Here is a 16,572-nt window from a genome sequence, read left to right as displayed (position 1 = left end):
AGCAGGGACTCAGTGAAAACAAATTGCTTTATTAATTGTACCTAACTGTGCTACTGTATTTTTCATACACTCAGTCACACACTCCACTTTCCAGGTCTTAGAACAAAGCTTACGGAGCATTTCTCACTTTTTAAAAAAAAATTTTTAAGGAAGTTCTGGTGAAATACTTCTGTTGAAAATCCAGCTCCATTGCTTTTAGCATTTTAACTGCAAGGCAATTACTCAGCCTGTCAGGCTAATCATCGTAAATATTGCTGTCCGCAGTATTTCTGCAGGTTAATAGTATTTAGGCTGGTCGGTTCAGCTGCAACCAGCGACCTTACAGGAAAGAGTTGCACCCACTAGTGTTGGTTTCCGAAACTATGGCTTAGAGTGACTGTAAAAATGGTCCATTGTTAGTGCATTGATCTCTTCCCCATGACTCCCGAGTCATATTTACTGACACAAGTGCATTTCCCCAACTCTGTCCAGTATACCTGCTGAAGATCAAGCAGTATTCTATGGTGCCTCATGCATCTGCAGTAAAATTATCTGCTAAGCTCCAATTCCAAATATCTCATCTGTTGAGGACGATGGATAAAGGGGGGGGGGGACTTGATTTCCACATACCAGTTTGAAAAATATTATTGTCTTCATTGTTAAGCCAAGCAAACTGGAACTGGAAACCATTGACAGGGAACAAAGAATGCCAGAAAAGAAACACTTTAGCAAATGTCAAAGGTGATCCTCGTGTGGTAAGGGGACACATCCCCAGATCCAATGGATATCGGCCTAGCTTCATGGAAGTCAATGGCGCTATGCTGATTTACAACAGTGGAGTATCCTGGTGCACAGAGGTAAGGATCCTAAATGTGCTGGCTGGCAGGTAGGTTTCTGTCTACCTAGTTATACAGCCCTATCCCCATAGCATCTGACAAGCACCCACATATTTAAAAATATAAATAACAAGAGAAATCACTCCCTTTGTCTTCCTTGTGTGTGTTGTGTAGGTGGCAGCTTGTTCTAAGTGAGAGAGAGAGAAAGCAAGCTCAGAATATTATAAACCTAACAATACTTTGTTATGTAGCCCCTTATCCTAATCTCAAAGCATTTTATGCATGGTAATTACTTTATAGCACTGTGCAATGTGGGAAGTGTCCATATTTTATAGATAGGTAAACCGAGGCACAGCGTGCCCATAACTAGCTCAACTTCAAACAGGGAGTTAATGGTGTAATCAAGAATAGTCTCCAGGAGTCGGCTGCTCTAATCACATATGCCATCCCTCCAATTGGACTATAAAGTATAATAAAAAAAATTGTTTGGAGTCCTCCATTCCTCATTATTAGCTTTTCAGATGTGTTTTGCCTCAAGGGAGTGAGTCAATCAGCTCTGCTGTTGCATCAGTAGGTTTCACTGTTGCTGAAGTAGGTGTCACTTCATGGTGTAGTTGTCTTCATTTTTGTCTGGCTGTGCTTGGGAAGGTCTTGGCTAACATCTTGTTTGACAAATTCTGCACTACCCTCCATAATGACACTCAGGCAAACTTAGGAAAGTATGAACTCTGACCAAAACCACTTTTGTCTCTTGTGGCTCTTTTCTGTGCTATCTTTCCTGTCACTAAGTGGAAGATGCATGATCTAGTGGTTAAAGAACAACAGCGGTGATAACTAGGTCTAGGTTTTTACTCCTAACTCGGCTATTGGTTTGTTGTGCTGGTTGAGAAATGGTTTTTGTTGGGTGGTTTCTCATGAAAAACATCAACAAATTCAGGAAAAAAAAATTGTTTCCATCAACATTTTTCTTCAATCATTTTTGGGTTTTCATCAAAAAACCCCAAACCTGAAAATCTGTTTTTTAGCTTCTAGCATCGAAACCGCAAACTAAATTAGCCCAAATCAAAATATTTTCAGGTTTTTGATAAAAAGTGGAAGAAAAAAACACCTAAAAGAGGCATTACCCACAGAAATTTCTATTTCAATGAAAAATATTTTTTTGGGGGGGGAGAAATGGAAATTTTTCAACCTTCTCTGAACTTCACTCTTCTGTGCCTCAGTTTCTCCATCTGTCGAAAAGGGGTAATACCTACTGCACTAGGTATGGGGAAAGTGTGGGAAATTTAACATTTTAAATCACTTTGATCTTCTTTGATAGAAGAGCTATAATCATGTATAGTATTTACATTATTACTACAGCAATATCTCAGCATGAGATACGTCTGGTCCTGATACAGTAGGTTCAATCTGTGATGCCACAAACACTCCAGATGGTCGGGCCTAGTTACCTCACAATCACTGGATTGTGATATTGTATGACTTACAGCTACACGATGCTTCTGACGATATGTGGAATTCATTGTGTTATTTAGCAGAGTTAAAACAGATAACAGTGAATTAACTCTCTGTTTTCCTTGTGCATTTTCATGCATACATAAGTTAGGCCGCAAAAGCATTGGCTTAAACCTGGGATAATGTGGTGGCCAGGGGCATGTGAACTTCCCTTCCCACACTTCTGCAAGTGCACCCTAATCCTGACCTGCAGGCAATGCTAATGCTACTCCTTTATTGCTCTGCAGCTACTACACACCATTTCTACTCCACTTCCTCCTAGGAGAGCTTTACCGGTATAACTTTCTCCAGAAATCAGTTGCACATCATCTAGTGACCTGGCAAGGAAATAGACCCAAGGTGCATCAGCCTTAGTTTCTAGATGGTGTAAAATAGTCACTATTGATGTCAATGAAGCTTTGTTGATTCACATCAGCTCAGAATCTGGCCTCTATGAATTTTGGACAAATATTAAATATTTGTCTGTGAATGTGGCACGGGCTGTTTATGGGAAGTGCTGCCAGTTTAGTGTCTACTCATATTTTTCCTTTGTGCGGACAGAAGCAAAATGTGCAGTTCCCTTAGGTACTTCTTGTATGCATGCCATGTACTTGTGATATGGGGTCAGTGCTCAGCCAGAGTGACATTTCAAATTATTTCCAGTGAGAAAGGGCTATGGGTTATAGATATGGACACATTTTGCTGCATTAAAGTGCTTGCATTTGATCACATTATCAACTAATTCATGTCACCATTACCATTCTGTGGTCAGAAAGCGTGTTTGTGAAGCCAAGGCCCAAGCATTCAGTTTACGAACAGCAGCTCTGCAGGTGAGCTAGCTCTTTCGCTGACTGAGCCAGCAAAAGTATGTGCAAAGCTTTTCTCAATTACAATTTGCTTGCTTACTTAACTTGCTTCTGCAATGTGGACTCCCATCGAACTCTGTGACGTGACCCTGAGTAACTTGACGACAATACCCCATGTAGTCTGGCGACCCTTCTTTGTAAAGCTCTTTTCATCCTCCATGCAATTTAACTGAATGTAAAATGTTTTGAGGCATTTTATCCCTGGCATGTAAAGAAAATACCGCCGACTATTTCACCTGCTTCTTTCGATCAGTAAGTGAGCACTTGGTGCTATAGAACCTACCATTAGGGTAATCAAAGTTAAGAAGCTATCCGGGATAAAGAGAATAGTTTGGCAGGACAAAATGATTGCAAAAGACGCTTGTAATTCAATCTGTTGCAGCAGCCTGGGTGGATGCTGAATTTCATTAGCCTTTCAAATTGCCATAGATTTGTTCAAAGGAGACTTCTCTTGTTGGTAGGGCAGAGCAACAAGAACCAGCACGCCTGTGCCTGACAGTGACGTTAACCACCTGTGGAGGAGTAGAAGCAATGAAAGCAGCCAAGTGCTGCCTGCCAGCAACATAGACACAGGAGTTTGTGTGTTTCTGCAGGCACCTGCCAAGCATGATCCATCCTCTTCCACCTCCCTCCAGGTGAAACTCTGATTCAGCATCTTTAACAAAACCACAAACCCTGCTTGTCAGTCTGGAAGCCCTGTTGTCTCTCTTTTCCCTCTGCCACAAGACTCCACACGTAACAATCCGACTGCCCCAGAGGGGGCTTGAGTGAAAGAACACAGTACATTCAGTAACCCATCTTGTCTGACACTTGCTGGTGTTTGAGAAACTGCCAGGCTTTGGATCACTTGAGGAAAGCAGTCTGTACTCCTGGGACCAACAGATCTGTTCAGACTTGCAGTCCCAATGAGTTTTTCAGCACATTCTGAGCTTTGTCACCTGGAAGGGACTTATCTGTCAAGTTTGCTGGTTATCAGAAACAAAAAAATTCATGAGGATTCCTTTCTAACCTGCTTTTGTTAGTGGTGGTTGTTTTGCTTTAATTAAATGGCTTGAAAATACATAGCTGAAATCTACCAAGATGTGTAAGCAGAGAACAAACATCATGCTAAGTCTATCCATCAATTCAAACTAGAAATCTTGGAGACATTCTAACCCTAACTTCCTATTGTTCCCACCATGTTCTTTCATTCAGGTAATGACTAGAGTAGGACTAAATAATGATTTTCAGAAGACTGCTAGCAGAGGGCCAGAATTCCTCCTTGCGTTGACTCTGCCTCTGCTGAAATCTTTGTTTATTCCTTGATCATTTTCTGCCTTAATGCAACTCCTGCTTTTATGGTCTTACTGAGTCTCTGTTCTTTAAACTTGATGGAGTTCACATGCCATGGCCTGATTATCAACTCCTCTCAGATGTAGGACCAATATTACCTCCCTTCTTTATCATCATCACTGGTTTCCTACAACTGCATTCCGTTTGTAACTATCCTATAAGATACCAACATTGTAAACCCAACAAATGCTTGATCCATATTACTTATCTACTCTGTCCTCTTACTCCACCAGCAGCTCATGCTACTGCCTTATGGTCCCCCATCCATCTGTCCCATCTTTCATAATTCTCTGCCATTCCCACCAACTGTAGATGGGTCCAAGCTGTTCAAAGAGTAGATCAGAATAAAACTATTTTAGGGGACATGATCGCTTCGTGAAGATGAATTGGCTTAGAAATCTAAGGTGTTTTGTGTGTACTTGCATATGTGCTTTTGTATGAGTTAGCAGGGCAAATGCATATAATTTGCATCTCAGAAGAAGGACTTGTAGTTCTAGCTAATAGGATTGGTAATCTTGAAAAGGATCTGAAGAAGTGGGTTCAGACCATATCCCAGCTCCAAACGCCACTAATATTTGAGCCAAAGCAGAAGCTTGATACCAAATTTCTTCCAATTTTAGGGTTTGCTGTACAATGAGTAAACCCCAAGCCTCCCAAAATATGGACTTAGATCTGAACATTGTAGCTCTCACCTATCCCTAAATCTAGTATAAAATTAGCTTTTATATTGATGTATCTTAAATGCCAATACACTTTGCTGATTTTTGACCCAGGCTGAACATATTCTGATAAGAGTTAAGCAATGCTACTGTGAATGGAGAGAAAAGTAGGAATGCCTCTTTTTTTTTTTTTTTTAAACTGGCTGCTGAAAAGAGTTTGACAGAATTGAGGAGTAACATTATCTCCTAAATATATTTTAAAAGTTTGGCATCAGGTTGACTGACGTAAGGGATGAAGATCCTTTATCATTCATTTTTGGCTCAACTAATCCCAAAGGGTATTATCACTTCAGAGGAGCTAGAGTGTTGTTTTCTGCTGCATCAGGGGCTGCAGAGGGGATATTTGCAGTTTGGGCACAGTTGCTAAAAGAATGACAGGAAATGAGGGGAAGAGCACTGATTGCCTTGAGAAAGCAGTGCCTGTTGCTGAACTTCCCTGATAAGGGATCTCTTTCAGCAGGAGAACTTTGCAGCATGAGTCCAACTCTTATTTATATTAGAGATGGGCCAGCACTGGAACCTTGAGCACATTGTTTGTATTTTGGGCTAGGTGGTATATGGATATGAATGTCCAAATCCAAAATCATTCCATGGATTTAGCTCCGAGGTTGTCATGAACATACAGCTAAGGGTAGCATAAAATCCCTCCTTTAGCTGTAAAGGGTTAAGAAGCTCAAATAACCTGGTTGGCAACTGACCAAAAGGACCAATAAGGGGAGAAGATACTTTCAAATCTGTGGCGGAAGGTTTTTGTTTTGTGTCTCTTCGTGTGTTCTCTCCAGGTCAGTGAGGAATCAGGGCAGCGAAAATACATCTCCCAAAGCCATACCTGAACTAAGCATCTAATCAGATTACAAATGGTAAGTAATAGGAAAGAAATGCTTTAGATTATTTTTTGTTTTAGCTTGTGAATTGTCCCTATGCTAAGAGGGAGATTTATTCCTGTTTTTTTTCAAAACTTTAAAGTTTTGCCTAGAGAGGAATCCTCTGTGTTTTGAATCTTATTACCCTGTAAAATTACTTTCCATCCTGATTTTACAGAGGTGCTTCTTTTCCTTTTTTCTTTATAATAAAGTTCTGGTTTTTTTTAAAGAATCTGATTAGTTTTTAGTGCCCTAAAAACCCAAGGGTCTGATCTGTGCTCACCTTGTTAACCTATTTGGTTGGTATATTATTCTCAAGCCTCCCCAGGAAGGGAGGTGAAGGGCTTGGGGGAATATTTTAGGGAAACAGGAACCCTGAAATTACTTTCCATCCTGATTTTACAGAGGTGCTTCTTTTCCTTTTTTCTTTATAATAAAGTTCTGGTTTTTTTTAAAGAATCTGATTAGTTTTTAGTGCCCTAAAAACCCAAGGGTCTGATCTGTGCTCACCTTGTTAACCTATTTGGTTGGTATATTATTCTCAAGCCTCCCCAGGAAGGGAGGTGAAGGGCTTGGGGGAATATTTTAGGGAAACAGGAACCCCAAGTGGTCCTTTTCATGAATCTTTGTCTAACTCACTTGGTGGTGGCAGCAGTACCCATCCAAGGATAAGGAAGGATTTGTGACTTAAGGAATTTTTTAACCTACGCTGGTAGAAATAAGCTTAGGGAGTGTCATAAACAGATAGTTAAGGGTTAATGTCTCTTTACCTGTAAAGGGTTAACAAACAGTGAACCGGACACCTGACCAGAAGACCAATCAGGAAACAAGATACTTTCAAATCTTGGTGGAGGGAAGCCTTTGTTTGTGTTTTTTGGGTTTTGCTTTGTTCTCTCTGGGTCCTGGAAGGGACTAGACGGGCAACCAGTTTTCTTGCCAATCTCCCTGCTACAGTCTCTTATAGTGAGTATTAAGTAGGAAAGGCAGTTATAGTCTTTTGACTGTTTCTGTATCTGCAAATGTGTAGTTTGCTGGAAGTATTTTAAATTGTATTTTGCTGGGGGGAGGCTTCTTTCTAGTGTCTATAAGCTGACAGACCCTGTAACTTTTACCATCTAAAGTACAGAGACAACTTTTACTTTTTTTCTTTCTTTTTATTAAAAGTTTTGCCCTTTAAGACCTGTTTGATTTTTTCTCCTAGTTAAGGCTCAAAGGAACTGAGTCTGTACTCACCAGGGAAGTGGTGGGGAGAAGGGAGAGAGAGCAGTGGGAGAAGGGAAAGGTGAATTTCCTCTTTGTTTTAGATTCACGGAGTTTGAATCTGTATTGCCTCTGGGTGAACGGAAAAGAGGAGTAGAGGGGAAGGTTACATTTCTCTCTGTGTGGTGATTCAAGGAGTTTGAATCACGGTGATCTCCTAGTGTACCCAGGGAGGGAAAGAGCTGGGAGGAAGGAAGGAGGGGGAAGGGAAATGGTTTATTCCCCTTTGTTGTGAGACTCAAGGAATTTGGGTCTTGGGGTCCCCAGGGAAGATTTTGGGGGGACCAGAGTGTATCAGGCACTGGAATTCCTGATTGGTGGCAGCTTATCAGATCTAAGCAGGTAATTAAGCTTAGAGGAATTCATGCTGGTACCCCAATTTTTGGACTCTAAGGTTCAGATTGGGGAAAGATACTATGACAGGGGGTCTTTCATGTGGGTCCCTAAATCTGTACCCCAGGGTTCAGAGTAGGGAGGGACCCTGACAGAGGTTAATTCCAAAACTGCAGGGACCCTGGAGTATGTTGAGCAGTCTTTCTGTGAGCGTGGACTAGACTGAGATTTAGGGAGAATCGGTGTGGTGATATTAGCTAACCTAGGCTCTGTTTGTCAGTCTGGAAGCTACACAGCCAGAGCGAACCAGAAGGGCTGTCTGTGTCCAGCAGGCAGATCCAGCATTCTGAGACCCTAGGTACACCATGGCTCTTCCTCCAAAGCCCTGTACCTGAAGGGTTGTCCCACTCCCCATTTTGATTGATGGTGGCAAGAGGGCTCCCCCTCCCCTCCTAGAGAGGCAGAGGCATAATGTCCCATCTATGCCCCAGAAGTGGTTGCAGGAACCACCCTCCCTTTGTGAGCATCAGAGGTTCTTTTTCCTCTTCAAAGAGGCAGAGACCTCAACCCCAGCTGTTAGAGTTTATGTGCTTGAATGGGTGGGTAGAGCCTGCAACACTCTCCTACTCCTGCTGCACAAAGACTCCTCTGCTGGAGTGCTGTTGACAGGCCTCCTATCTCCCCCTCCACCCCCTACAAGCAAGTAGTGAGTTAAACACTACTGGAGCAACTCTCACCTCTCAGACCTACTGTTTCAGGCACTCTGCAGCCTCAGGCAGATGTCACTGTGTAAGCTACACTCTCGTCACATTTTCAAGCTTTTTTTCTGCAGCCACCAAGGAAAGAATTTTTTCCCCTTGAATAAATAAAAGCTGGCATACTGATTTAATCATATGGCACCAGCACTTTGGACACCTACACATGGACCTGTAGTATCTCTGCCTTGATCTATCCATGCAAGCTATCTCAATAAAGAATCCTCTTGATTTCAATTACACCCAAGTCTGTCTCTTGTCTACCAAGAAGGACATTGTAGGGCCCCCCCTTTTTTTTTTCCAGTCTCAGGCCTGGAATGACCATATCTTTTGGAAACAATCATTCTTGTAAATGTTTAGTCCAAGATGGCAGAAGCCATGTGAAAACAGCTGATCCCATAAAGTTTCCTATCTATCTAATAAATCTCATGACGTGGACCCTGCCTTTGGGGCTGAAAACTTTGGAGGACAACTTTTAAGTTTCTTGGTGCCTCTAGAGTCTGAATCTGAAGCCAAGAGCCTTGATTTGGCCTGGAAAATAAACCTTGAACACTTGCCTAAAAGTAATATTGTTCAGGTGCTGGCTCTAAATGTCACCTCACTTCTTGTTCTGTAATGCATGTGGCTGCTAAACCCCAAGCTATTCGTGATCTATTTTGAGATCTCTTGGGATTGTTTTTGTCGCTTCACTTTTAAGACACATTCTTTTAAAATTTAATTCATTTATCTCTGTACATATTGGTGTCTGTGTTCAGTTTGCCAATTCAAAACCATTGAGTAAAAATCAAAGTGAAACAGGAAAAGCGAGTGTGTTGTGGGAGAGGTAAGAAGCATATTCTGAGCTGGTGAGGCTGTGGGTATAACACAGTACGGACAATGCCAAGCAGCGCCTGTAGGTGGATGTGTTGGGGCACTATTGCAGAGTCTTTTGTATATCCCGTTGCTGCGTCTCGGGTCTCCTTTGTTGTGAAGCCTGGTGTCTGTCTGGTTGGAAAGGAATGACATGACGAGGAGTGTGCACTGTAGCATTGTTTGCTTCTTTCTCTTAGCTAATGACTAATTGTAATCCTTTCAGCTTCAGTTGGCCTCGGCACTGGTCTGTTCGGATAGATGACCTGCACTTTCCTAAGGGCTCTGCAGAGCCTTCTACAGGTCTCAATCAGAAATGCCTCCTGGATGGAATTACTTAAATCTGTTTTATATATACACATATGTATCCACTCTCCCAGATTCCCCACTCTCTACTTTTTCATGCCCTGTTTTCTCCCTCCCCTCTGATCCCTGCATGTCTGGTTGCACCTTGTTTCTACATGCCCCAATCATGCTTTAACAAACAGCTGTCTGATTCCCTGCTTCTTCTCATACCCAGCTAATTATCTGCAATTTATTAGTTAATTCTCCACAAGGAGATTAATGGGTTATTCAACTCTGGCAGCCTATATGTTCACAGCTGTGAAGTTATAACAGAGGTGTGTGTGTATGTGTGTGTGCTGATCACATTTCTGATGAACTTGTGTACTAAACTAAGTTTTCTAGTGGTTTTTTTTCTTGCTCTCTATAAAAAGCAAAGGGTTTCAAACTCTTGCCAATGAGTAATCACATTTCATGGTTTTAAAAAAAGCTGATAAGTTTACAACAGGATAATTGGTAGCATGTGTCTTTTCTGTTTCTGTTTTGCCAATATGTCTAATTACACTGGCTAATATGTTTTGGGTGTGAACGAGGTAGGCATAACACAGAAGAAAGCTGTCACTGGACAGATGCTGGACACTGAGACTCTGCAATTGGCTCTGTCCCAAAAGACTAGTCTGACCTCAGTTCCCAGGGCACTGTACTGAATTCAGAGTACTCCCTTCATTTACTAGAAGGCTGTTAAAATGGTGACCCAGATTCTCTGGCCATCTATGGTCCTTTTGGCAAATGTGGATGCCTAATAGTAGGCATCTAAATCCATATTTAAGGATAAAAAGTAGCCTGATTTTATTGTAGGCTGAGTATCTGAAGCTCCCACTGATTCCAGTGGGAGTTCTGGGTGCTCAGTATGTCTGAAAATCAAGCTGATTTCTCAGATGTCTAATTATGGATTTAGGGGGGTCAGTTTGACTTTGAAAGATTTGGTTTTAATGCACTGAAATTCTACTCCTCATTGTTACCCTAGAAGTTAAATCTGGTCTCCTCTACACTGAGGACCCCACCGAATGAAAAACCTACCCGCTGGAGCTTACCTTTTTTATCTTCTCTCCAACACAAGGTGGAGTTAGTTGCCTTCTGGGCATTTCCAGATCAACCACAACTTCCTTGGCACACACAGTTTCATGAAGCATCTGCCTCTACAGATAGGGCTACCTAGAATTACCATAACCCTGAGAAGTGTAACTAGGAGTAGGGTTTGACTGGGGAAGGAGTTTAGACAGGCTTTAATGGAGCTGGTGACTATGGTGAAGCTTTATAACAAAGAGCGCTAGAAAAAGGATGTCTTGTAACACAGGGGAATCAATGGTGCAATTTGGGATTCCTCTAACAAGAGCACTATTGTTTAGCAGGAAGATGGTAGGACACCTTTTTTTTTTTTTTTTTTTTTTTTTTTTTAACCAGCAGGAGAAGTGAAAGGTATGAAATTGGTCCAGATATTACTGATTTCCTCCCCCTCCCCCGAATCTGCTCTCTAAAATAAACAAACCAATCCTCTTCCTCCTCCCAGACCCATGCTATTTTTCAAGTAGGGTGACCAGATGTCCCAATTTTATAGGGACAGTCCTGATTTTTTGATCTTTCTCTTATATAGGCTCCTATTACCCCTCACCCCCGTCCTGATTTTTCACACTTGCTGTCTGGTCACCCTAATGTCAAGCCTGTTTTCTTCATACTTGCTAGCCACCTGGAAGAAATTCATCCCTCCTGGGAAAAGGAGAGCAACATGGCAGCCATCAGATGAAGTCTCCAGCATGTCTGCTGCTGCCTGCAGCTTGCTGCAGGTCATCTCTCAGAATGTACGTCCCTCTCCTGTTACTGCTTTTGTTGAAAATGGCTCAAGGTACTAAAAGCTGAAACATCCTGTTAGCCCACACTTATCCGTTCCTATCCTAAGGTAGCGTGGGCAGGAAGGCATGCAAGCATCTGGTTTGAATCGCAAAGCTGCATGCAATATCAGCCAATTTTTGTAGGTTTCAGGGTTGTTGTTTTTATCCAAGAGTTCTGGAATCATGGTGGACCCCACCCCAGATGCACCGCCCAGGAAGATGGGAACACAGTCTATTGAGAAGGGTCGGCCTCCTCCAGTTACAGGAGCTGTAGTTTTGAACTAGGGTTATAAATTACTTTGAAAAGTCAATACACACTCCTAATGGTCAAGTGTCTCCTGTGACATTTGGGAATCAGGGGGACCTGCTGCTCTGCTGTGAAAGCAACACAAGAGAAGAGAATTGTGCAAATAGCCTGAAGGATGCACATTCCTGAACGTCATTTAGCCATACAACCTGCGAGGGCGTACAAGTGGGCAGATGGAAAAATAATATTTTCATTGAAAATTCCCTACCCTTAAACTATTTCCTGTCATGCTCCTACTGGGGAGGGCCAAAGTGGGAGGGTGCAGTAGGGGGTGGGGTTGGTGGTAGTGGACTGAAGTTTGTGTTTTCCCAGAGCACTCCATTTTGAGAGCATTTAATCCAAGGTTGTTTTTTTTTTTCCTCCTCCCCTCCCTGAGAGGAGGATCTTGCTAAGCATTCCTGGAGCAGGGGGCAGATTGGGGAGTGAAATAAACACCTGACTGTTAAATGTTAAAGGTTTATTCAACCGTAAATAAAAATAATTCTGGTTTCCTCCATGACATTCTAGAATTACATGAGACAGCGCACTGGAGGTGGAGGCTTGCACAGGGGAGCCTTGAAAGGTTGAAATTCTTAAGTGGGAAAATCCTGAGGCAGTCAGACAGGCCTCCCTCTGTTCCGCGAGAGCCATTCTACTCTGAGAAAGTGCCACAGCTGTTTTCCTTGTGGACTCTAAAAATAAATGCTCCCCCTTTGGTTTAATGGCTGCTAGTATCAGTTTCATGGATGCCATCGCAAATCTGTGATGTGGCTGTTTATGGGCCACAGTCTCAAGGGTAGTTTCAGTTCCTTTTTGCCACCTGAGGGGCATAATGCAACCAGCAATTCCCAGCGAAGAACAGTAAGGTCCCTATGCCAATGGCATAACTTAGATGCCTGTGAGGAACTCGAAGTGGAATCCAGACTGAGGCTTGCCTCAGTGTCAGGGAGGTGTAATCTGGGGGTGATGTGTGTGTGTCGGTGGGAAATCCAAGAATCTGCAGCTTTATGTACCAGGTTGTGAGGGAAGGACTCTAAGTTCAGTGGCATTGAAGATCCTCCTCACTTTCTTCCCCCAAACCAAAGTTCAATTCTTCATGGTAGCTCCATCCATTAAAAGGATGATGATTTATATTACAGTAGCTCTGTGAGGTCCCCATCAGGAATCAAGTCCCATAGTGCCAGGCACTGCACATGCACAGAACACAAAGATGAGCCCTGCCACAAAGAGTTCCCAGTTCAGATGGGGCAGAAGGGGAAGACATGCCAAAAATATGTGATGTGTGCAAAATTCTCCTGCTCCCCTATTGCCCCAAAATACATGGCATGAAACTAAATGTATTGAAGTAGATATAGATCTGAGCCAATTTTGTATGTCACATTTGTGGGCAATCTATCTTATCTGCTATATGAATCTATAGATGGAATAGGAATTATTATGTAAAGGTATATACAGTGGAATAGGTACTTTCCCTTTATGGAGACTGGCTAAGGACTCCAAGGCCTTGTCAGGCCAAAGAAATTGACTGAAGTAGCTATTGTGGAACTTTGTGGCTTGGACCCGCTTCTAATATTTGCACACACCCCAGGAGTGTTATGTGATCTGCAGATCCATGCTCCCTTAGTTGTGTTCATTAAAATGACTGAAATCTTCTTCTTCACTTGTCACCTTTCAGTGCACTAGCTGGTGGTGCTGTTAAACCACTGGGCTCTCCAGGAGACCAAGAACATCATTTGGTCATAGCTCAAATTCATGGGCCAGGAGAGTGAGGGTCTAAAGACTGGTCTGTAACATCCTGGTGCCTGCAATTTCAATGCATCCCATGAGATGCATCAGGTCAAGAGGAGAATCGAAATCTTAGCATCAGGCTCCTAGTGGCTATATGTTAGAGAGAGAATGCCAGCCACTAGGTGGTCTGCTCATTTACTCACATCAAAGAACTTTATAGATTGAAAAAGACATGACTAATGGCCATTTGTGACTGTCATCTCTATTCAGATCAGCTAGCTGTGCCAGTCACTTGGTGTTGGATGACAAAGGCCAAACGATATCTTTTCCTGAACCAAGATCAAGCAAACTCATGGACTTCAAAATCACTCTCTGTTCCCATGCTGGACATTCTTAAATCTGGATTGCTACCTGAGGTAAAAGCCTCCAAAATACATTCTCCCCAGGTGGGGCTGAAATCCCAGATGACAGAGCCCTGCTGAGAACCAGAATCGGCTGACTTGATAAATGAAGGCAAATTATCATAAAGTTGCTCTCAGAAGAAGTGAAACTGTTAACCAGAAAGTTTTGGGAATTAGAAAGTACAGAACTACTGGACAGAGAGAAATGAAAGCCACCTGCTTAAAGTTAACCGTTAACCTCTACCTCTGCCTTCCTTCTTCCTTTTTGTCCCTTTGAAATGCTCCCAGTATCTCTTCCATCCATAGAAGCAAATTTTTACCAGGGAAAGTCAATTTTGAAGACAGTTTTCCAAGACCATGTGGCAGAATTGGCCAGAACTTCGACTACAAACATGAAAAGGCACTTATTGTGCTAACTTGAATGCAGGCTGGAAGAGACATTACCGAACTTGTTCTAGAAATATACTTTGACTGTATCAGTTTTATTGCTTCTTGTGTAAATGTCAAAGTCAATTTGCCTCAAAGGGGAAAAATCATCACATAATTTTTTATATTACATTCAAAAAGTAAGTTAAAAGAACATTATTTAGGTTGCAAAGTCAAGCTCATATAACCTTAACAGTGCCCCTTTGTGCATCCATTCTGTGCACTGAACAAGGCAGGGGTCTGGTGGAAAAAAACAGTACGTGATAGAGGAATGAATTTCTGAAACAGCCTTCCAAGGGGAGTGGTGGGGGCAAAAAACCTAACTGGCTTCAAGACTGAGCTTGATACTGCCTGTCACATTCCCCTCTGGTGTTATCTGGACTGGTGGTCTGCTAGGTCACTCTGACCTTTGACTCTGGAAGCCAGCCTTACCCTGCTCTGCTGTAAGAACCCCCACTCCTGGGCTGTTCACGCACAGACTCTGGCATGTAAGCTGCTCCCAGCTACTTGCAACTGAATGACACTAGCTAGTATCTCCAGTCCCAGACACAACCCTAGGAATCTCCGTCTTGCAGTGTTCAGTTATACCCGCTGGACGCTGCAAGCTTATATGAGTTCATCAATTTAACAAAGAAATTGATATGTACCAGGCTTGTTCTCCCAAGGGGAGCCTCTGACACGCTTCAAACTAAATGCACTGTTAAAGAAGAGAAATGGTATTTCAAAAAGGCTTTCACATAGCAAAATTTGCATGGGGCAAATTAAAAGCGCATCAGTAATCCCAGGGCTTTCCCCCAGCTGAATTTCAAAGACTAGCAGCAAACAATGGAGGTGTTAGAGCTTCCCCTCTCCTCCCACCACCCCTAAAAGGGTTGCAAGAATGGAAAGTGTTAGGCAAGTTAAATATAAGTATTGCTGCCACTTCCCCTTATAATACAATTAGCTGCAAATTTAAGCATCAGCGCAGATTGACTGTATATTTAGAGCCATCATCTACTTTGTAAGAGATCTGTGTGTATGTACGGGAAGAACTTTTAAAACTTTGACTTGAACTTTAAGGACCTGATCCTGCAAAGACTTGCATATGACCAGGGCTGGCCTTACCATGAGGCAAACTTAGGCGGCGCCTCTGGTGCCAGACGGGTGTGGGGGCACCACTAGGGCCCAGAGTGTAGAAAATTGTGTCTGCTGCTTGGGCGTATGTATTCTCTCTGCTCTAGATGCACAGAGATGGTGGAGTGCTGTGCTGGAAGAAGGAGGGCACAAGAGACATAACAGGCAGGCAGGAGAAAAGGTGAGAGGGAATAACCGAAAGCAGCAGGAGCTCATAGACTCATAGACTCTAGGACTGGAAGGGACCTCGAGAGGTCATCGAGTCCAGTCCCCTGCCCTCATGGCAGGACCAAATACTGTCTAGACCATCCCTAATAGACATTTATCTAACCTACTCTTAAATATCTCCAGAGATGGAGATTCCACAACTTCCCTAGGCAATCTATTCCAGTGTTTAACTACCTTGACAGTTAGGAACTTTTTCCTAATGTCCAACCTAAATCTCCCTTGCTGCAGTTTAAGCCCATTGCTTCTTGTTCTATCATTGGAGGCTAAGGTGAACAAGTTTTCTCCCTCCTCCTGATGACACCCTTTTAGATACCTGACAACTGCTATCATGTCCCCTCTCAGTCTTCTCTTTTCCAAACTAAACAAAACCAATTCCTTCAGCCTTCCTTCATAGGTCATGTTCTCAAGACCTTTAATCATTCTTGTTGCTCTTCTCTGGACCCTCTCCAATTTCTCCACATCTTTCTTGAAATGCGGTGCCCAGAACTGGACACAATACTCCAGTTGAGGCCTAACCAGCTCAGAGTAAAGCGGAAGAATGACTTCTCGTGTCTTGTTTACAACACACCTGTTAATGCATCCCAGAATCATGTTTGCTTTTTTTGCAACAGTATCACACTGTTAACTCATATTAAGCTTGTGGTCTACTATGACCCCTAGATCTCTTTCTGCCATACTCCTTCCTAGACAGTCTCTTCCCATTCCGTATGTGTGAAACTGATTGTTCCTTCCTAGGTGGAGCACTTTGCATTTATCTTTATTGAACTTCATCCTGTTTACCTCAGACCATTTCTCCAATTTGTCCAGATCATTTTGAATTTTGACCCTGTCCTCCAAAGCAGTTGCAATCCCTCCCAGTTTGGTATCGTCCGCAAACTTAATAAGTGTACTTTCTATGCCAACATCTAAATCATTGATGAAGATATTGAACAGAAC

This window comes from Gopherus flavomarginatus, chromosome 11 (genome assembly GCF_025201925.1).
Source record: "Gopherus flavomarginatus isolate rGopFla2 chromosome 11, rGopFla2.mat.asm, whole genome shotgun sequence".
Classification (NCBI taxonomy): Eukaryota; Metazoa; Chordata; order Testudines; family Testudinidae; genus Gopherus; species Gopherus flavomarginatus.
This window is presented reverse-complemented; position numbering follows the sequence as displayed.